The 22,240-nt window shown below is 34.4% G+C and overlaps 1 long non-coding RNA gene across 1 annotated transcript; it reads left to right on the forward strand.

Annotated features, from left to right (window-relative positions):
* Positions 1-1,495: 1,495 nt before the first annotated feature.
* On the forward strand, positions 1,496-21,991 carry LOC127553170 (uncharacterized). Its single transcript, XR_007951686.1, has 3 exons — positions 1,496-1,569; positions 16,822-16,934; positions 21,868-21,991. It is a non-coding gene; the product is annotated as an uncharacterized LOC127553170 (long non-coding RNA).
* The last annotated feature ends 249 nt before the right edge of the window (positions 21,992-22,240 follow it).

Raw genomic sequence — 22,240 nt, forward strand, 5'->3', positions numbered from 1 at the left:
TACAAAATTCTTTTTTTTTTTTTTTGGTTTATTGTTTTATTGATTGTCTGAACTTTAGAAAGTAAGGGAGAAAGTATTTTTTTTAATAACTTTTTATTGACAGAACCCATGCTAGGGTAATTTTTTACAGCATTATCCCTTGCACTCACTTCTGTTCCAACTTTTCCCTTCCCTCCCTTCACCCCCTCCCCCAGATGGCAAGCAATCCTTTACATGTTGAATAGGTTACAGTATATCCTAGATACAATATATGTGTGCAGAACTGAACAGTTCTCTTGTTGCACAGGGAGAATTGGATTCAGAAGGTATAAATAACCCAGGAAGAAAAACAAAAATGCAAGCAGTTTATATTCATTTCCCAGTGTTCTTTCTTTGGGTGTAGCTGCTTCTGTCCATCCTTGATCAATTGAAACTGAGTTAGATCTCTTTATCGAAGAGATCCACTTCCATCAGAATACATCCTCAAACAGTATCGTTGTTGAGGTATATAATGATCTCCTGGTTCTGCTCATTTCCCTTAGCATCAGTTCATGTAAGTCTCTCCAAGCCTCTCTGTCTTCATCCTGCTGGTCATTCCTTACAGAACAATAATATTCCATAACATTCATATACCACAATTTATTCAACCATTCTCCAATTGATGGGCATCCATTCATTTTCCAGCTTCTAGCCACTACAAACAGGGCTGCCACAAACATTTTGTCACATACAGGTCCCTTTCCCTTCTTTAGTATTTCTTTGGGATATAAGCCCAGTAGAAACACTGCTGGATCAAAGGGTATGCACAGTTTGATAACTTTTTGAGCATAGTTCCAAATTGCTCCAGAATGGCTGGATGTGTTCACAATTCCACCAACAATGGAGATACAAAATTCTTAAGTGAGTTTTTGAAGTTTTCAGTTTCTTTGACATTTTCTTTCATAATTAATAAAATCGTTATTAAAATTATTATTATGAGAGAATCAGATATGTCTATCTTTTTCTAATTCTTTTTCTAATAAACTTTGTTGTTCAATCATTTCAGTCATGTCCAACTCTTCATGACTTCCTTTGGGGTTTTCTTGGCCAAAATCCCCGAGAGGTTTCTCATTTTTTTCTCCAGATCATTTTACAGATGAGGAAATGAAGTTAAACAAGTGACTTACTTAAGAGTCATACATCTAGTAAGCTGAGACTGAATTTGAACTCAGGCCATGCTCTCTTATTTATTGCTTCATCTACCTGCTTCCAGTATACTAAAAAATATAATATCTAATAAATTTGCACAAGTTGTCTATGATTTTCTTAATTCATTCTAGTTCCCTTATTTTAAAAACAATACATGCCCCAAATCCATGACCAAATTAGTGGAATCTTCATTTTGTCTTTCTGCTTTCTGTTTCTCAGAGTTGCAAGTTTATTTATTTAATTTTTGGATTTTATGTCATGATAATTTTGTGGGAAATACTTGTTTTTCATGGAATCATTTTCTAATACATGTTAAATATTCTTTTAAACAGCTCGAGACTCCTATTACAAAACGGATCTTGAATTTGAGAAGGCTTTGAAAGGAGACGATTTTGTTGCTCAGTAAGCAGGTTTTCTATTTATATCCTTAGGAATCATTTTTATATTTGAGTGGCAAAAACCCCTCTTCTAAAATTATAAGACTCTTAATAAAGTCTGATTTAGGAGTAACCCTAATCAGGCAATGGTTCATGTTATCAAATTGCACTTTGTTGTTGTTTAGTCATTTTTCAATCATGCCCAAATCTTCATGATCCCAATTAGGATTTTCTTGGTGAGGATATTGGAATGGTTTGCCATTTCTGTTTCCAGCTCATTTTACAGGTGAGGAAACTGAGGCAAACAGGATGAAGTGACTTGCCCAGCTAGGAAGTGTCTGAAGCCACACTTGAACTCACGTCCTTCTGACTCTAGAACTATAATCATTTGTAATAAATTGCTAATATTCTTTCTGTTTGTCCAGGGAAAGAGAGTTGAGCAGGAGATGATTATCTTGGAGAAATATTATTTCTGAGGAATCTCAGGGAAGGATTGAAAACTGAGGATGTCATATTGATGTATGTTCATGGAAAAGACAGACAAAAAAATTTGGGATTTTTATCGAAACTTAAGCCTTAAAAGGCTTAAAATAGGAATAATAGCTTTAATTTATATAGAACTTTTCATTTTGCAAATGTTTTCATCACAATCTTCCTGTCAGCAGAATTTCCTGCTGAAAGAAATATGTATTCTCCTTTATATTTCAGAATAGCAGAAAAAACAAACTGTATAGGTTTGGGCTTTTATTGAGGATTTTAAAAATTACATTGTCTTGATGAAGATGTAATTTTCTATTTTATATTAATATTCCATGTTTTACTTGAAGCAATTTAAAAATTCTGTAAAAATCCACAGAATCACAGAATTCAGAGAGGGAAGAAGAGGAGTTTGATGCTTATTCACCAGTAGAATTAAATTAAATGAAAATTCTTAGAAACTTGTATGACTGTCCATGATATAGTTAACATTTACAGAGTTCTTTGTGGTTTGTGAAGTACCAGGTAATTTATTTAATCCAAATTTTTAATCCAGTGAGGTACTAATTATAGGGAAACTGAGACCCAGAGGAGTCAAATAATTTGCCCCTGGTAAAAAGTGTGTGTCAGAAATGGGATTCAGAGTCAAGTCTATTGATGCTCAATCTAGTGTCCTTTGTTGCTTTTATTTTCTCATATCTGCTTCAAACCTTCTTGAAAGTCATTATCATTGTCACTCTTCCTCTTCCTCCTCCTATTCTTTCTCCTCCTCCCTCTTCTACCTTATCTTCCTTCTCCTCCTCCTCCTTCTTCTCCTCCTCTTTCTCTTTTTCATCCCCTCTTTCTTTTTCTTCTCCTCCTCCTTCTTTTCCTCCTCTCCCACTTTCTCCTCTTCCCTCTTCTTCCTCTTCCTCTTTCTCTTCCTCCTTTCCCTTTTCCTTTCCTCTTCCTCATTTACCTTTTTCAGTATTTCCTTTTATTGCAGACTTCTTTATGTTGTCTTAAGAGCTTGGCTTTGGAAGAGACTAGTTACTTACCAGAGTTTCAAATTTATTGATTCCAAGGAACTATATAGGCTCCTTTCTAGGGCTTTATCTAAAGATGGCTAACTTTCAGGCATTTATTTGTTCTTTAGTTCTTTCAGGGAAGCATTGTTGTTTTTTTTTTTTTTTTTTCTGCTTCAACAATTCTAGAAATTGTTGAGATTTTCAGTTTGAAATACTTTTTATGGAATTTTTACAATGGATCTAGCTGGCACAGAGTTTTATGGAACTCTGGGGCTTGGGGCAGGAAGACCTGATGGCAAATCCACCCTCAGACATTTAGTAACTCTGTGATCCTGGGCAAGTCACATAAATCCTACCTCCCAGGGTTGTTGCGAGTATCAAAAGAGAATATTTGTAAAGTGCTTGATACAGAGTATATGCTTCCTTTCTCCTCCTTATATGATGGGAAGATTTTCCAGCTTTGGCAGTACCTGTCAGAGTTTGTAGTCTATCAAATATAGTCTTCAAGAATCCAAAGTCACCTCTGTGTTGTCATGAATCATTGAAATGAGACTTTTCTAGAGGATTAAAATGTTTGAAAACTTTTTTTGATCTTTAGAATTTTTCTTTGCTCTACTTTTCCCCCTGAGATTTATGCACATTAAGTTTTTTTTTGTTTTGCCTCACATTTAAAATTAGATACCAATTTATTCCTTAATGGTGATGACATGTAAAGCATCTCAAATTTTTCCTAAAGTAGCTCTTTTAGTAAAGTTTTTGTATTTTAAGGTTAATTTTCACATTTGAAACATATAGATCTAAAAAAGTTGTAACTTCTTTGAGGGCAAGTACTCCTAGTTCCTTGCATGATGATTGGCATATAGTAGCTCCTTAATAATTTTTTATATATACATGCATATAATAGGATTATAAAAAAGGAAATGATCAGTTAATCCAACTTTTTATTTTACAAAAAAAGGAAATTAAAGGCAAGTGTAGCAATTTAATAAGGTTATATAGCCAATTAGAGTGCTGGGACAGAATCCAGAGTTCCTTACTCTTAAGTTTACTATACTTTTTTTGACAGGAAACACAGACACACAGACACACAATTTTATTCTGTGGATGTATATTTTGTCTTTGTATCTCAATACCACTACAATGCTTTGTAAAAGAATTTAATAAATGCTCATTGACCGAATTACTGATGTATATTGTGGAACCAATATTCAGTGAATTGTTACGTCTACCCTACACATAAGTAGCACTTGTAAACTCTGGTGTTACTTCCCAAGTCTCTATTCTCACTGTTAATATACCAGAGTTTGAGAAGCTTATTTTTTCATCTTCAGAGGGACCTTAAGATGTTTATGGGTATCTATTCCAGTTCTATAGAATAGGAATCCCCACTAGTGTGCTTTTCCCCATGATTATGAGTTTAGTCAGCTGGCTCTAATTAGCTTTTATAAATGGGTCCTTACTTCAGTGGTACAGTGGGCACAAACACATTTTCCCACTTGTGGCGACACACTTTGTCGGGGGAGACATTCTCTTACACAAGTATAGAGAACAACCAGGGGAAAGTAGATTCAAACTTAGACAGCAAATGTATAGCAAAGTGATAAAGTCAGAATCCTTTCTCCTTTTTGGGGAATGCTCAAGAAGTTTTCCCTAGGCATGTTTTAACTTTTCTGGACTACTTATGGAGCTTTGAAGCCTGACCTTCATTACATTCAGCCAGTTCAAGGTTCCCAATGTAGACACTGCCACCAGCTGTTATTTTGGGGAATGCAAAGTGGTTTCTCATAGAAGTCCAATCCTCCAACTCTCAAAAATTTATAAGGTCCTCTTCCAGCTACAAAGGCTGAAGTGGGGTAAGGTGGGAGGTGAAAACCAAAACTGAGATTGAGTGATTCCTCTCCCTAACCCCTAATGGCTTCTCAGTGACTTGGCCAGAACTGTTCTGTCCGGGGTCCCCCTCAAATATCCTCATTTCAAACTGGTTTGCTGTTTTAAAATTAATCTGAGCAGACTTTCTGGGTATTGAAACTGCAATTTTTAGAGTAACTTTCTTTTTTTTTTAATTTAATTTTATTTAATAATAACTTTATATCGACAGAATCCATGCCAGGGTAATTTTTTACAACATTATCCCTTGCACTCGCTTCTGTTTCGATTTTTCCCCTCCCTCCCGCCACCCCCTCCCCTAGATGGCAAGCAGTCCGATATATGTTAGATATGTTGCAGTATATCCTAGATACAATATATGTCACAGGGAGAATTGGATTCAGAAGGTAAAAATAACTCGGGAAGAAAATCAAAAATGCAAATAGTTCATATTCGTTTCCCAGTGTTCTTTCTTTGGGTGTAGCTGTTTCTGTCCATCATTTATCCATTGAAACTCAGTTAGGTCTCTTTGTCAAAGAAATCCACTTCCATCAGAATACATCCTCATACAATATCGTTGTCGAAGTGTATAATGATCTCCTGGTTCTGCTCATTTCACTTAGCATCAGTTCATGTAAGTCTCGCCAAGCCTCTCTGTATTCATCCTGCTGGTCATTCCTTACAGAACAATAATATTCCATAACATCCATATACCACAATTTACCCAGCCATTCTCCAATTGATGGGCATCCATTCATTTTCCAGTTTCTAGCCACGACAAACAGGGCTGCTACAAACATTTTGGCACATACAGGTCCCTTTCCCTTCTTTAGTATCTCTTTGGGGTATAAGCCCAGAAGTAACACTGCTGGATCAAAAGGTATGCACAGTTTGATAACTTTTTGGGCATAATTCCAGATTGCTCTCCAGAATGGTTGGATTCGTTCACAACTCCACCAACAATGCATCAGTGTCCCTGTTTTCTCACATCCCCTCCAACATTCATCATTATTTTTTCCTGTCATCTTAGCCAATCTGACAGGTGTGTAGTGATATCTCAGAGTTGTCTTAATTTGCATTTCTCTGATCAATAATGATTTGGAACACTCTTTCATGTGAGTGGTAATAGTTTCAATTTCATCCTCTGAAAATTGTCTGTTCATATCCTTTGACCATTTATCAATTGGAGAATGGCTTGGTTTCTTATAAATTAGGGTCAGTTCTCTATATATTTTGGAAATGAGGCCTTTATCAGAACCTTTAACTGCGAAGATGTTTTCCCAGTTTGTTGCTTCCCTTCTAATCTTGTTTGCATTAGTTTTGTTTGTACAAAGGCTTTTTAATTTGATATAATCAAAATTTTCTATTTTGTGATCTGTAATGGTCTCTAGTTCATCTTTGGTCACAAATTTCTTTCTCCTCCACGAGTCTGAGAGATAAACTATCCTATGTTCCTCTAATTTATTTATAATCTCGTTCTTTATGCCTAGGTCATGGACCCATTTTGATCTTATCTTGGTATGTGGTGTTAAGTGTGGGTCCATGCCTAATTTCTGCCATACTGATTTCCAGTTTTCCCAGCAGTTTTTATCAAATAATGAATTCTTATCCCAAAAGTTAGGATCTTTGGGTTTGTCAAACACTAGATTGCTATAGTTGACTATTCTTGTCTTGTGAACCTAACCTTTTCCACTGATCAACTAATCTATTTCTTAGCCAATACCAAATGGTTTTGGTGACTGCTGCTTTATAATATAATTTTAGATCAGGTACAGCTAGACCACCTTCATTTGATTTTTTTTTCATTAATTCCCTTGAGATTCTTGACTTTTTATTGTTCCATATAAATTTTGTTATTTTTTCTAGATCATTAAAATATTTTCTTGGAAGTCTGATTGGTATAGCACTAAATAAATAGATTAGTTTAGGGAGTATTGTCATCTTTATTATATTCGCTCGGCCTATGCAAGAGCACTTAATATTTTTCCAATTATTTAAGTCTGACTTTATTTGTGTGGAAACTTTTTTGTAATTTTGCTCATATAATTCCTGACTTTCCTTTGGTAGATAGATTCCCAAATATTTTATGCTATCAACAGTTATTTTGAATGGAATTTCTCTTTGTATCTCTTGCTCTTAGATTTTGTTGGTGATGTATAAAAATGCTAAGGATTTATGGGGATTTATTTTGTATCCTGCTACTTTGCTAAAATTATGAATTATTTCTAATAGTTTTTTAATAGAATCTCTGGGGTTCTCTAGATATACCATCATATCATCTGCAAAGAGTGATAGTTTGATTTCCTCATTGCCTACTCTAATTTCTTTAATCTCTTTCTCGACTCTTATTGCAGAGGCTAGTGTTTCTAATACAATATTGTAGAGTAACTTTCAAGAACTTTTAATACTTAGTCTAAAACTTATAATTGATTTGATTCGGACACGACATGTTCTTACCTAGTCAAGGTATCAGGTGAAGTATGTCATCACTTACTTTAGAAGAAGTGAGATGATTTCATTGACTTATTCTATCAACTCTCACCCTTAACATGTATTTAGATAGTTCTTTGGTTTGAAGCTGCAGACAATATTTGACAAGTTGTTGAATGTGACTCTCTTTTAAAATTTTACTTTCCAAGTTTGTTTCCCAGAATTCCTGTGCTTTGCCACATTATTTGAAGCCGTGAATTCTTTTTTTAAATAATAGCTTTTAATTTTCAAATCATATGCAAAGATAGTTTTCAACATTTACCCTTGCAAAACCTTGCGTTCCAATTTTTTTCTCCTTCCCTTCCCTCCATGTCCTCCTGTAGACAGCAAGTAATCCAATATATATTAAACATGTACAATTTTTCTATACATATTTTCATAATTATCATGCTGCACAAGAAAAATCAGATCAAAAAAGGAAAAAATGAGAAAGAAAACAAAAAGCAAGCAAACAACAACAAAAAGTTGAAAATACTATCTTGTGCTCCCCTTTCAGTCCCCATAGTCCTCTCTATGAATGCAGATGGCTCTCTCCATCACAATTCTATTGAAATTGGCCAGAATCACCTTACTGTTGAAAAGAGCCAAGTCTATCAGAATTGATCATTACCTAATCTTGTTGTTGCTATGTGCAGTGTTCTTTTGGCTCTACTCACTTCACATTAGCATCAGTTCTCCAGGCCTTTCTGAAATCATTCTACTAATCATTTCTTACAGAACAATAATATTCCATAACATTCACATACGGCAACTTATTCAGCCATTCCCCAACTGATGAGCATCCACTCAGTTTCCAGTTCCTTGCTACTGCAAAAAGGACTGCTATAAAAATTTGTGAAATCTTAAAAGTACCTTTTCTGACTTCTCTGTTTCTGATATTTCTACTTAAACTTGGTAGAAAACGTAAGCTTGGGCACTTTTTTCTTGTTCTTGCACAGGGTCAGACTAGGTAAAATCATGACACCATATTGAATTTGATTTTGGGTGATCCTCATTCTATATGACATCTTTTATCTTAGTTATATATTCAGCAAGCTAATAAACATAAATTAGGTGCCTAGAACTGTGCTAAGTTCTTTGTTCAGTGGTTTTTTTCATTCATGTCCAACTCTTCATGATTCCATTTGGAATTTTCTTGGCTAGTGATGTAATTTGCCTTTTCTATCTTTAGCTCACTTTATAGATGAGTAAAATGAAGGCAGACAAGATTTAAGTGACTTGCCCAGAGTTACACAGCTAGTAAGTGTCTGAGCCTGGATTTGAACTTAATTCTGCCTGACTTCAGGACATTGTACAATTTGATAATAATAATAATTTTTTTAAGAGCAAAAGATAGTTCCTGTTCTTAAAGTATTCTAGCTTAATGGGTGAGAGAACATGCAACCAACTATGTACAAACAAGATATAGAAAGCTAAATTGCTTTAGATCTAGAGTTTGTTACTGACATCTTGAACTTAGTCTTTTATTTAGTTCTAACATATTTTTTAAATACCAGAATTCAGTAACCATGTTCAGCTTCTTATTAAGAGTGAAAATATTTCATATAAAGTTGATCTTCCTTTTGCAGGCTTACCTAGGCTTGTTACTAGTTTTCAGGCATTACTGGGCCATAGTTCTTCATTGACTTGGCTTGTTCAGCTCATTTGGGCTCATCTGCTTCAAGAGTTCTCCAGTACAATCCTGGTTTTGTTTGCTTATTGCTTTTGCTTTTTTTTTTTTTTTTTTTTTTTTTTTGATAAGGTAGTGTTAATGTTAATTAACATAATGTTAAGTGACTTGGCTAGGGTCACATGTGTCAAATATCTGAGGCTAGGTTTAAGTACAGCTCCTGACTCCAGGATCAGTATGGTGTCCACTGTGCCATCCAGCTGCCCCTACAATTATGTTTGAAATACAGCATTTCCCAAGATCCTTTGATATTTGTACTCCCTAACATGGTAATATCAGCTTTCTCTTTCTATCAATGATATGTGAATATCAGATTATCCCAAATGCATTCCCTAAGTTTTCTCCACCTACAGCATGATCATACCCAAGAATAGCATACAGCAATTAGAAAGAACCTCAGACTTGAAATCATGTTGAGTCCTTGGCTCTACTTCTTATTAGCTGTGGGACCCCAGACTAGTCAGTTAGCATCTTTCATAAGTGATAATAAGCAGTGAGATTGCTGCTCAGCAATGGGATGAACTAAATGATTTCTGATAATCCTTCTAACTTTGAGCTTCTGAAATTTTTTCTGAGCTTTGGATGATTTATTTGTAAAATAAAATTAACACTACCTGTTTTGCTATGACAAAAGTTCTCTGTAAACCGGAAGGCATGTGTATTTCCAATGTGACTGAGAACCTTCTAAGAGAGACTTAGATGACTAATAAACTGTTAAGATTAATCAGTTTTCTTGTGCAGCAAAGTAACTGTATAAATATGTATACACACATTGTATTTAACATATAGTTTAACATATTTAACATGTATTGGACTCTTTGCCATCTAGGGGAGGGAGGGAGGGGAAGGAGGGAAAAACAGAACAGAAGGTTTTGCAAGGTCAATGTTGAAAAATTACCCATGCATATGTCTTGTAAATAAAAAAACTATAGTAAAACAAACAAATAAATAAACAATATTAATAAAAACAATTAATAAACAATTAATCAGACTAATAAAACTCACTTTTGGTGGTTTATATAGAATCAACTATGGAAATAGCTAGAATCTTTAAGGAGACTATGAAAACCTAGGTTACTTAACTGCAGAATTTAGAAGCAAAAGGGCTTTAAAAAAATTACTATTTTAAAAAGAAGGTAAGAAATTTAGAGTAACAATCCTAGGATTATCTATTTAACAAAATAGCATATACTGTGAAGACAGAAGAAATGGATATTTGAAAAGGAAATAGCCTTAGGAAAAATTGACAGAGAGACAAGTTGACTACAAGTAAGTCTTCCAATAACAAATAAGCCTCTCAAACAAAAAGATCAGTATTATGCAGGGCTCTTGAAATGTATCCCATAATCAAAAGAAACTTAAGATGAAGTAATATTCTGTGTGTGTGTGTGTGTGTGTGTGTGTGTGTGTGTGTATAACAATGAGCAAATCCATGAACCATAATGAGATAAAGTCGTGTAGTCTCAGAGGCATTATCATCCAAATACATTATAGACTACTTGGACAGTAAATGAATAGTTCAGAAATGCCCTAAGTCTAGCATAGGAGGATAATATGATAGAAACCCATGTAGATAAGGGGCCTGCCTGTCACTCTTGCCTTCATCAGCAACACCACCAATAGTTAATATCCAAGAGAGTAAATGTTATAGAAATGAGGGACTGCCTCTGCCCGCCTCCTTAACAACCACAGAGACTGAAGACTAAGGAATTACATTATTTCCCAGTTGCCTAAAGTATCTGGTTGCATAAATAGTTGGGGTTCATCAGACTTGATGGATTTAACGTGCCATCCAAAGCACCATATTCTTTTGCCCTGGAACGTCTGCTCCCAGGAAGAATTGGGTGGGGAGCTCACCAGAAGCTGTGTTTTTTGAAACAGCTCTGTATCCTCGCTTTATAAAATTGTGGAGTTACCTTCTTTATTAAAAACTCTACAAATATAAGCTTTACAAATGTCTTGTTTTTGTTCCAATAATGAGACTGAATCACCAGCATTATCCTGAATTGGGTCTGGCCCTGAACAACAATCCATGAAATGGGAAGGGATTAATTACAATTAACATTTATGTAGCATTTACTATCTGTCAGTCACTGTGCTTATTGCTTTCTACAAGTAGTGTCTTATTTGATCTTCATAGTTCCTCTGAGAGATAGTGCTATGATTATTTCCATTTTATAGATGAGACAGATGAGGTAGAGATTAAGTGATTTGCCCAGGATCACATAGTAAGTCTCTGAGGTTATATTTGAATTCAGGTTTTCCTGACTCCAAGTCTATCCATTATGCTATTTAATTATCCTTAAGAATAGAAATTGGATATGTTCAAAAAAGAAATCTCAGGAGTTGGCTAAGTGGTGCTATAGTGTACACAGCACTGGGCCTGGAATTAGAAAGATCCTGAGTTCAAATCCAGCTTCAGACCTAGCTGTGTAACTTTGTTTGCCTTAATCAAAGGAAATGATAAATCACTTTATTGTCTTTGCCAAGAAAAAGAAATCAAAGAAATAAGCACAGACATAGAGAAAACAAAATTATCATTTTTGCAGATGATATACTGGTTTCTAGAGAGTCAGCTCAAAATGGGATTGGAACAATGAACAACTTCAGCAAAGTTACAGGGTATAAAATAAACCCATAGAAATCATCAACATTTCTGTACATTGACAACAAAAACCAGCAGAAAGAAAAATTTCCTTTAAAATAACAATAGATAATATAAAATACTTGGTAATTTATCTTCCAAGACTACATGAACACCATTGCAAAACATTGTTTATACAACTTAAAACAGATATAAATGATTGGAGAAATACTAATTTCTCCTGGCTAGATCAAGTCAATACACTAAAAATGACAATACTGCTTGAATTCATTTACTTGTTTAGTGCTATACCAATCAAACTACCAACAGATTAGAGTAAAAATGGCAAATGATGAGAGTCTTGGAACTCTTCCAAATAATAGCCTCCATCAATTATAATGTAATTGAGAAATATTTAACAAATATTTATCAAATATCTTGTATGTATTTGAATTTACTTTTGAGAGCTAGAAAAAAATAACAAAAATTTTCTAGAGGAACAAAAAATCAAGAATAACAAAGCAATCAGTGAAAAAAAAAGGAAGGAAGGGGACCTAATAGTAACTGATATCATTAATAAAATTGTAATCATTAAAACAATTTGGTACTAAGTAAGAAATAGAGAAGCTGATTAGGTACACATTATAGAGAAGCAAACAAATCATTATTACCTAGTGTTCAAAAAACTCAAAGATTTCAGAACTTACCAAGTATTCAGAAAAATTTGGAAAAAAGTAAAGCAGTCTGGAAGAAACTAGCTATAGATTAGCATCTCATGTTGTGTACCAAGATAATTTTTTTTGGCATCTTTATATTTTATTTTATTTTATAATAACTTTATATTGACAGAACCCATGCCAGGGTAATTTTTTTTTTTTTACAACATTATCCCTTGCACTCGCTTCTGTTCCGATTTTCCCCCTCCCTCCCTCCATCCCCTCCCCTAGATGGCAAGCAGTCCTATATATGTTAGATATGTTGCAGTATATCCTAGATACAATATATGTGTGCAGAACCGGATAGTTCTCTTGTTGCACAGGGAGAATTGGATTCAGAAGGTAAAAATAATCCGGGAAGAAAAACAAAAATGCAAATAGTTCACATTCGTTTCCCAGTGTTCTTTCTTTGGGTGTAGCTGCTTCTGTCCATCATTTATCAATTGAAACTGAGTTAGGTCTCTTTGTCAAAGAAATCCACTTCCATCAGAATACATCCTCATACAGTATCGTTGTCGAAGTGTATAATGATCTCCTGGTTCTGCTCATTTCCCTTAGCATCAGTTCATGTAAGTCTCTCCAAGCCTCTCTGATATCCTGCTGGTCATTTCTTACAGAACAATAATATTCTGTAACATTCATATACCACAATTTACCCAGCCATTCTCCAATTGATGGGCATCCATTCATTTTCCAGTTTCTAGCCACTACAAACAGGACTGCCACAAACATTTTGGCACATACAGGTCCCTTTTCCTTCTTTAGTATCTCTTTGGGATATAAGCCCAATAGAAACACTGCTGGATCAAAGGGTACGCACAATTTGGTAACTTTTTGGGCATAATTCCAGATTGCTCTCCAGAATGGTTGGATTTGTTCACAACTCCACCAACAATGCATTAGTGTCCCAGTTTTCCTGCATCCCCTCCAACATTCATCATTTTTTCCTGTCATCTTAGCCAATCTGACAGGTGTGTAGTGGTATCTCAGAGTTGTCTTAATTTGCATTTCTCTGATTAATAGTGATTTGGAACACTCTTTCATATGAGTGGTAATAGTTTCAATTTCATCCTCTGAAAATTGTCTGTTCATATCCTTTGACCATTAATTGGAGAATGGCTTGATTTCTTATAAATTAGAGTCAGTTCTCTATATATTTTGGAAATGAGGCCTTTATCAGACCTTTAACTGCGAAGATGTTTTCCCAGTTTGTTGCTTCCCTTCTAATCTTGTTTGCATTAGTTTTGTTTGTACAAAGGCTTTTTAATTTGATATAATCAAAATTTTCTATTTTGTGATCAATAGTGGTCTCTAGTTCATCTTTGGTCACAAATTTCTTTCTCCTCCACAAGTCTGAGAGATAAACTATCCTATGTTCCTCTAATTTATTTATAATCTCATTCTTTATGCCTAGGTCATGGACCCATTTTGATCTTATCTTGGTATACGGTGTTAAGTGTGGGTCCATGCCTAATTTCTGCCATACTAATTTTCAATTATCCCAGCAGTTTTTATCAAATAATGAATTCTTATCCCAAAAGTTAGGATTTTTGGGTTTATCAAACACTAGATTGCTATAGTTGACTATTCTTGTCTTGTGAACCTAACCTTTTCCACTGATCAACTAATCTATTTCTTAGCCAATGTCAAATGGTTTTGGTGATTGCTGCTTTATAATATAATTTTAGATCAGGTACAGCTAGGCCACATTCATTTGACTTTTTTTTCATTAATTCCCTTGAGATTCTCGACTTATTGTTCCATATGAATTTTGTTATTATTTTTTCTAGATCATTAAAATATTTTCTACCAAGATAAATTTTAAGCAAGTATATGACTTAAGCATAAAAGATGATATAAGAAACAAATTAAATGAGTGTGGAATAAATTATCTGTCAGATTTATGGATAAGGGAAGAATTCATGACTAAACAAGAGATAAAGACGTTCATAGGAGGTGAAATGGATAATTTTGGACACATAAATCTCTTTTTTGTTTCTATAAACATCTGTGAGTTGGAAAACATGACTTGTGAATTTCTCTTGGACTTCTCACTTAGAATTCAATCTGATACATTTTTTGGAGGTTTGTCAAGAAGGTGTGGTGGGTGAGCTAGGCTGTAATGCTTCCTCTTGCTCAGCCAACTAAATTCTGCCCCGCTATATACATTTTTATGCTATGCTTGGCAGGTTATCTCTCCATACCGACAAAAGGAAAATCTTCTTCCCTCAGCTTTTTTCCAGTTCAGGTGCTGCCATTCCATGAAGCTTCTGATTTCTTCTCCTTCCTCAAATTTATAGAAAGCTCTTTATCTGTACCTCTTCTTAGCTTTTTATCATATTCTATATTATGCTTATTTGTTTACAAGTAATATCTTCTAGCAGATTGTTTTTTCATCTTTTTGTGCTCTTAGCACTATAACCCAGTTCCTTGAACATAGTAAATTGAAATGAATGGATTACTTGCATCTCAATTTGGATAACACAAAACTCAAAATATTGTAACACTGAATCAGGATGTAAAAAGATCATAATAGGCTGGTATGATGGTCAAATGATAGCAAGATGAAATGTAATAAGTTTTCACTTAGTTTAAATAAATCAACTGTTATGCTACAATACAACTGAAATTTGGTTGGAAAGTATTCCATGTTCAGATGACTAAGAATTTTAATGAATCACAAGCCTAATATGAGTCAGTAATATAATGTGATGTACAAAGAAGTTTATGGGATCTTAAAATAATAGAATATTAGGATCCATAAAAAGTGACTTATAAGTTGGGCTATATTCTGTTTTTGTCAGATTCTCAAACTGCATTAAGACCAATGGAAAAAAACTAGATATGTTTAGCTTAGAAAAAAGAAGATTTAGAGAGACACATATGGTCATCTTTAAGTATTTAAAAGAACCACATGAGAAAAAGATTGGACTGATTCTGCTCAGAGGCCAAATCTGATAGCAATGGGTGGAAATTACAAGGCAGTAGATTTTGTATTAATATTTGAAAGAAATTCTACAAAATACAAGCTATCTAAAAGTCTCTTCACACAGATGCTCAGATGTTCCATGATTACTATTCAGTGGTATTGCAGAGAGAATTCATGCTTTGGGTACAGATTGAACTAGAGATGCAAATGGGAAGCTCTAAGAGCTACTCAAAATCTGAAATTCTGTGATTCTATATAAATATGAGCTGTTATTTATTTCCAGATGCTTCCAGAGAGGCATTATATGTGAAAAGTGAAAACTCTTAAGAAATTAGACATTATGGGGCAACTACATGCCCATTGGATAGAGCACTGATCCTAGTGTCAGGAAGATCTAATTCAAATACAGCCTCAGATACTTAATAGCTGTGTGACCCTAGCAAATCATTTAATCCCACTTGCCTCAAAAAGAAAAAAAGGGAAAAAAGAAAAGATATTAGACTTTGCTATTGATGCGCACTTTTAATCTCAGTTACTGGAGGAGGCTGAAGCTAGCAAATCTCTTGAACTCTGGTTTTAAGTTGCAATGTGCTATGCTAGTTGGTCCTAAGTCTGGCATTCATATGGTGACCCTCTGGGAGTGAGGACTAACAGATTGCCTAAGGACAAGCAAACTGAGGGGTCAGAGTGACTGTATCAATCAGAGTGAGATTGGGCCCATGAGTAGTTTCTATTTTGATAATCTGAGTGAGAAAGAGAGACCCTTTCTTTTCTTTTAAAAAAGAAAAGGAAGAGGAGAAAGATATTAATTTGTACTTCAATATGGATATATTCTGTTTTACATATAGCGATAACTGAGAAGTAGTATGGACATTAAAACATCTTGTATCACAATTCCCAAAGTTCTGTGTCCTTAAGGATCTCAGTAGGGAGACCCTAGGGTCCACTTAGGAACCTTAGAGGTCCAATTCTATCTCATTTTACAAAATGGGAAACTAGACTCAGAATGATTAAAGAATTTGTCCAAGGTTACACAGGTAGCAAATGACAGAGGTGGGATTCAAACTAAAGTTTACTGGCTTCCACGTTCCTATCAAACCACAGATGAGACTCTAAGTATTCATGAGATCAAAGCCTAGCAATTCATATTTACATATTGAATTTTACAATTTATAAAGCATTTTTTCTCCTGCGACCTATCTGAATATGTAAGGCAAACCATGTTGATCTGGAAGGAAGCAGATAAACAAGACAGTTTGGGATGCTACCATGTTAAATTTATTTATGAGGAAAAAAGTTGTACATAGTGCAAATTTGAAGTTTCATATGCAATTCCTTTTTCTGTTCTGATTTGTATGTGGAGATGTTAATTTTGTTTGGTATTTGTTAAGATCATAATTTTTTAAAAAAGCATTTAAAATACCATATTGGTTTGAATCCTTCAAATGTATCCCCCAAATGAGATCTTTTTTGAAAGAAAAAAAAGGTATTAACAAAGGTTTTTCTCCCTTCCCTCTTTTTCCCCTTGTGAATATCTAGGTGGGATATAGCAAGAGGATCAGCATTCACTATAGAAAAACAATCTGAGACCAAAGAAACACTCAAACAACTGAATCAGCCCAGCTCATCCTTGGCTACGGAAAAGATGCAAAGTATTGGGGATTGGAAGAATTTGAACACTTATAGTAGAACATAATTAGACCTGGAATTAGGGGAAAAATGTTGTGGAATTATAGACAGCAAATTTTCAAGGATTGAATTCACTTTTAATATCGTTCATCATAACTAGCAAGAATTTCAGAAATGTTTCAATGTCACTCTAATATTCATAGTTCATAGGATTTAAAGATGGAAGAGATGCTTAAGTTATCTGGTTTAATCTTTTCATTTTTAAATACTAGAAAACTGAGGCCTAAAGTGATTAGATGACTTGCTCAAAGTTTTACAGATAGTAATGGAGTCAGTATTTGAACCTTCCACCTCTGACTACAAATATACTTTTATTGTCACAAAACACATTGCCACGAAAAGTGGCAGAGTGATAAGTTCATTTTCACCTAGAATATTTGGGCAAGTTAATGTAGCTTCCAAGATCTAATTAGATTTGAAGAACCTTTTCTCAAAAAAAAAGTTCTGGGAAAAACAGAAATAAATGAGCTCCCAACCCTATATAATGAAGAAAATGATAATTTTTAAGTTCTACTTTTCAACTGGGACACTGATGCATTGTTGGTGGAGTTGTGAACGAATCCAACCATTCTGGAGAGCAATCTGGAATTATGCCCAAAAAGTTATCAAATTGTGCATACCCTTTGATCCAGCAGTGTTTCTATTGGGCTTATATCCCAAAGAAATACTAAAGAAGGGAAAGGGACCTGTATGTGCCAAAATGTTTGTAGCAGCCCTGTTTGTAGTGGCTAGAAACTGGAAAATGAATGGATGCCCATCAATTGGAGAATGGCTGGGTAAATTGTGGTATATGAATGTTATGGAATATTATTGTTCTGTAAGAAATGACCAGCAGGATGAATACAGAGAGGACTGGCGAGACTTACATGAACTGATGCTGAGTGAAATGAGCAGAACCAGGAGATCATTATACACTTCAACAACGATATTGTATGAGGACATATTCTGATGGAAGTGGATTTCTTTGACAAAGAGACCTGAGTTTCAATTGATAAATGACGGACAGAAGCAGCTACACCCAAAGAAAGAACACTGGGAAACGAATGTGAACTATCTGCATTTTTGTTTTTCTTCCCGGGTTATTTTTACCTTCTGAATCCAATTCTCCCTGTGCAACAAGAGAACTGTTCGGTTCTGCAAACATATATTGTATCTAGGATATACTGCAACATATCCAACATATATAGGACTGCTTGCCATCTAGGGGAGGGGGTGGAGGGAGGAAGGGGAAAAATCGGAACAGAAATGAGTGCAAGGGATAATGTTGTAAAAAAATTACCCTGGCATGGATTCTGTCAATATAAAGTAATTATTAAATAAAAATTAAAAAAAAAAGTTCTACTTTTCATCTGAAGCATAATCAAATCTCTTTAAGATGCTATAGTTGAAGGAAATGGCATTGTTTGCTTTTTGAAAATATAAAAGGAAAATATGGTAGATTTCTCTTATTATTTGAGGGGCCATTAGAGCTCTTACCACTTTTGCAGCTGAATGTCTATCACCAGATGAAACATAGATTGTATTGCTAGTGATTTTGAAGCATTTGTACAGGAAAACTGAAGGACTTTGGGATATATTGTATCTTTGTTTCTTTTAGGGGAAGTGTTTATTTTTTTCTAAGAAAATGGAAGACCTAAGGAGTGTCAAGGTATTGAAAGAAAAGTATGGGAGAGAGGATCATAACTTCTTATAATCATGGCCTTTGTGCAAAAAATAGAGTCTATATTTCAAAGATCAGGATAAATGTGACAAAGGAACCAAGTAAATAGGTTTTTAGATTAAAATTAAGAGGAAAGGGAGTAATTTGCTTTAAAATTAAATTAAAATTAAAATTAAAAAAAACCTGATACCATTTACAATAGTGATAAAAAAGTTTCTAAGATCAATTTTCAAGAGAAACTAATGGGAGAGGGACAATTATTTCTGACCTCAGATTTTCATCTACCAGTAGATGGAATTATAGATAATGAACAAACTGAACTTGAAATTAATATGAGCTCGGATGTGCCTAAGATTTGGATTGTAGCATGTGTGACCAGAATATAGTAATGGAATTATATACCCATTTAAAAGAAACAGATCAGATAGAAATAAAGAATATAGCCCTGCATATTGGAAGGTTATAGGAATTTATAATCTGAAAGATAGAAACACATTAGCACTTGGACCAAGGTAAAAGAGAATAGAAAATAATACTGTTTTGGGAGCATTATTATAGATAAAATAGGCAGCATAAAGAATGCTTCCAAATACAAATTATCAAACTAATGTAGAAACACAATATAGGATAGTAATGATCAACAATATAAGTTATTTAGGCATCTGTCTGAAGTCTCATCCTGATAAATTCTTTTTTTTTCCATTTTATTTTTTTAAATAACTTTTTATTGACAGAGCCCATGCCCGGGTAATTTTTTACAACATTATCCCTTGCACTCACTTCTGTTCCGATTTTTCCCCTCCCTCCCTCCACCCCTCCCCCAGATGGCAAGCAGTCCTATACATGTTAAATATGCCACAGTATATCCTAGACACAATATATGTGTGCAGAACCGAACAGTTCTCTTGTTGACTAGGGAAAATTGGATTTAGAAGGTATAAATAACCCGGGAAGAAAAATTAAAAATGCAAGCAGTTTATATTCATTTCCCAGTGTTCTTTCTTTGGGTGTAGCTGCTTCTGTCCATCCTTGATCAATTGAAACTGAATTAGATCTCTTTATCGAAGGGATCCACTTCCATCAGTCATTCTGATAAATTCTTCACTTGCTTTGGTTACACTTTCACTTTTTCCTGAAGATTAAAGGAGCAACAAGCAATATTGTTGCTCTGAACTTAATTTTGACCAAACATGGAAACCTGGAAGTGACAGGAATCTTGGGAAATAGCGACTATGTAACTTTAACTGCCCATGATAGTCAAGAAAAAGAATACTGAGCATAATGCTACCCTGTAATTCTAAATAACAATAATATAACTTGTGATATCATATAATGATATCATTGTTATTTAATAAATGGTATCTGTCCCAGCCCTGAAGTCAGGAGGAGAATTCAAATCTGACAAACACTTCCTAGCTGTGTGACCCTGGGCAAGTCACTTAATCCCAATCGCCTCAGCAAAAAAAGAAAGAAAGAAAAAGAAATGGTATCTATGATTCTGTAACCAAAACTTCTAAAAGGGATGGTTTGTGGTCAGTATCAAAATTATGGGATCATAATGTGGAAGAAAAAGGGAGCCAGTTAAACAAATCAGGGTGTTCAAAAAAAGGCATCTTTAATTCATATTTTAAAAGGGCTGTATTAAAGGTGAAAGAGAGCCATAATTAAGGAAACATAGGAAAGTTGCAGAAAACCATAGTCATAATTTCAGTAAGGCTACCACCCCAAATTAGGTGAGAATTTCTGAGGATCACAAAAAGGACTCTTAGATGTTCAGAGCAAGAACAAGAGAAAGGATGTACATTGCAGAATAATAAAGGAAACTTTGGATTTGGGACAACTTAGGTTTAAATAGAAAAATCACCTTAACAGTCTTTAGGCCATTAGGCCATTAGGTCTTTTCTTCATTTTTGAAAGGAGATATTGGACCTCAAAGTTCTCTTTAAGTTCTGGTATTTTTCTGTGAATTTGTGAAGGATGATGGGTTTCCCTGTTTGAGTCCATAGTACAATGTTAACAGATGATAGAACTACTCAACTCCCACTGAAGTTTCATCTTTCCCATCAAAAGAAATGATCTTTGAGCATAAGACTGTAACAAATATAATTAGGGAAAAATTAAATTCCAATATGGGTGAGAAGCTAAAGAGAAAGTATCCATTTGCTTTAAATAGATTCAGTCCTCTAGACTCAAATGAATTGAATCCCGATGTAGTCTCAGAAACACTACTGACACTTTCATAAATCACTGAACCTGAGGGGGTGGATTAGTAGATTGTGCAAATTTTGCATTAATATTTTAAAGGGAAAAATGGAAGTGGGGGGAATCTGAAAGGCACAGTGGAAAGACTGTTGGATTTGAAATGAAAGAATTTGTGTTCAGATCCTGGTTTAGCTACTTGTGGGACCTTTGGCAGGTTTTTTACCTCTTAGGGCCTTGGCTTCTTTATCTGCAGAATTAGAAGATTGTTCCTCCAAATATAAATGACTTCTGTTGTCTCTTTCAGTTTTATGATTTTTTGACCAGTCTTGGAAGCTACATTTCAGTTAATTTGATATGAATTTCTGGCAAAGTGCCAGAAAGGATAAGAAATGATGGTAGAATCACTGTCCAAGATTTTTTGGAGTCAGCACCAGTTCACAACTCATGCCAAACTAACCACAATATCTTTTATGTTAAAGCAGATATGTGAACTGGCAGATTAGGCTGATTCTATCAAAATCAATATACATTGATTTCATCAGGGCACTTGACAACATAGCTTATGAATTAGATGGATTCATAGATGGCTAGAAAATAATGTCTAGTATTGGCTGCTCAATTGATGTCTATAAGGGGTGTTCCCTTGTTACTGTCACATTTCAGTACTTGAATTAAGAGAAGTCATGTGTATCCAATTTGGAGAGAATACAGAATTACAATGGAGAGCTGCTATCATAAATAACAAAGTCAATCAATATTTAAAAACATCTCAATGTGCTCTAATGCTGAGCCCAAGATAGAATCTAACATGAAAGTTTTTTCTTAAACTTTTTTGTTTTGTTTTGTTGAGGAACCTCAACAAAATCCATCAATAGATTTTAAAGTCCTTAATAGTATGATAAGGAGAATGGCCTGAAATGTCTAGTTAAAATCATAAATATTCATTCTAAGAATTATTTTGTCACCTTGATTTTAGTTTAGTTTTAATTTTTTTTTCTTGCTTTACATTGATCCTTCTTTTTTCACTGTTAAAGGAAAGGATCTAGCAAGAAGAATTTCATTCAAAAAAAAGAGGAAATTTAGAACAAATGAGGACGACTCAGAATCAACACTGGCCAAGAAACAAAGTATCTTCTCTATGGAACTGTATACTATGCCTCTTCTTGCTGGTAATTATCACAGTTTAAAAGTTTTTAATTGCTTTTTTTAAAGCTTGTTTTAAAAATGTATTATTTATGAATATATTATATTCTTATAACATATAGATCTAAAATTTTTGCTGTCTTCACCTAAAAGTGGAGCAGTATATTCAGAAATGCATAGCTTAGAATCATTGAATTTTAGAGCAGGGAATGACTTTGGAGTTCATGTATATTCTCACTAGGAAGGTCCCAATAAAAAATTCCC

This window comes from Antechinus flavipes, chromosome 1, assembly GCF_016432865.1.
Source record: "Antechinus flavipes isolate AdamAnt ecotype Samford, QLD, Australia chromosome 1, AdamAnt_v2, whole genome shotgun sequence".
In the NCBI taxonomy this organism is placed as follows: Eukaryota; Metazoa; Chordata; class Mammalia; order Dasyuromorphia; family Dasyuridae; genus Antechinus; species Antechinus flavipes.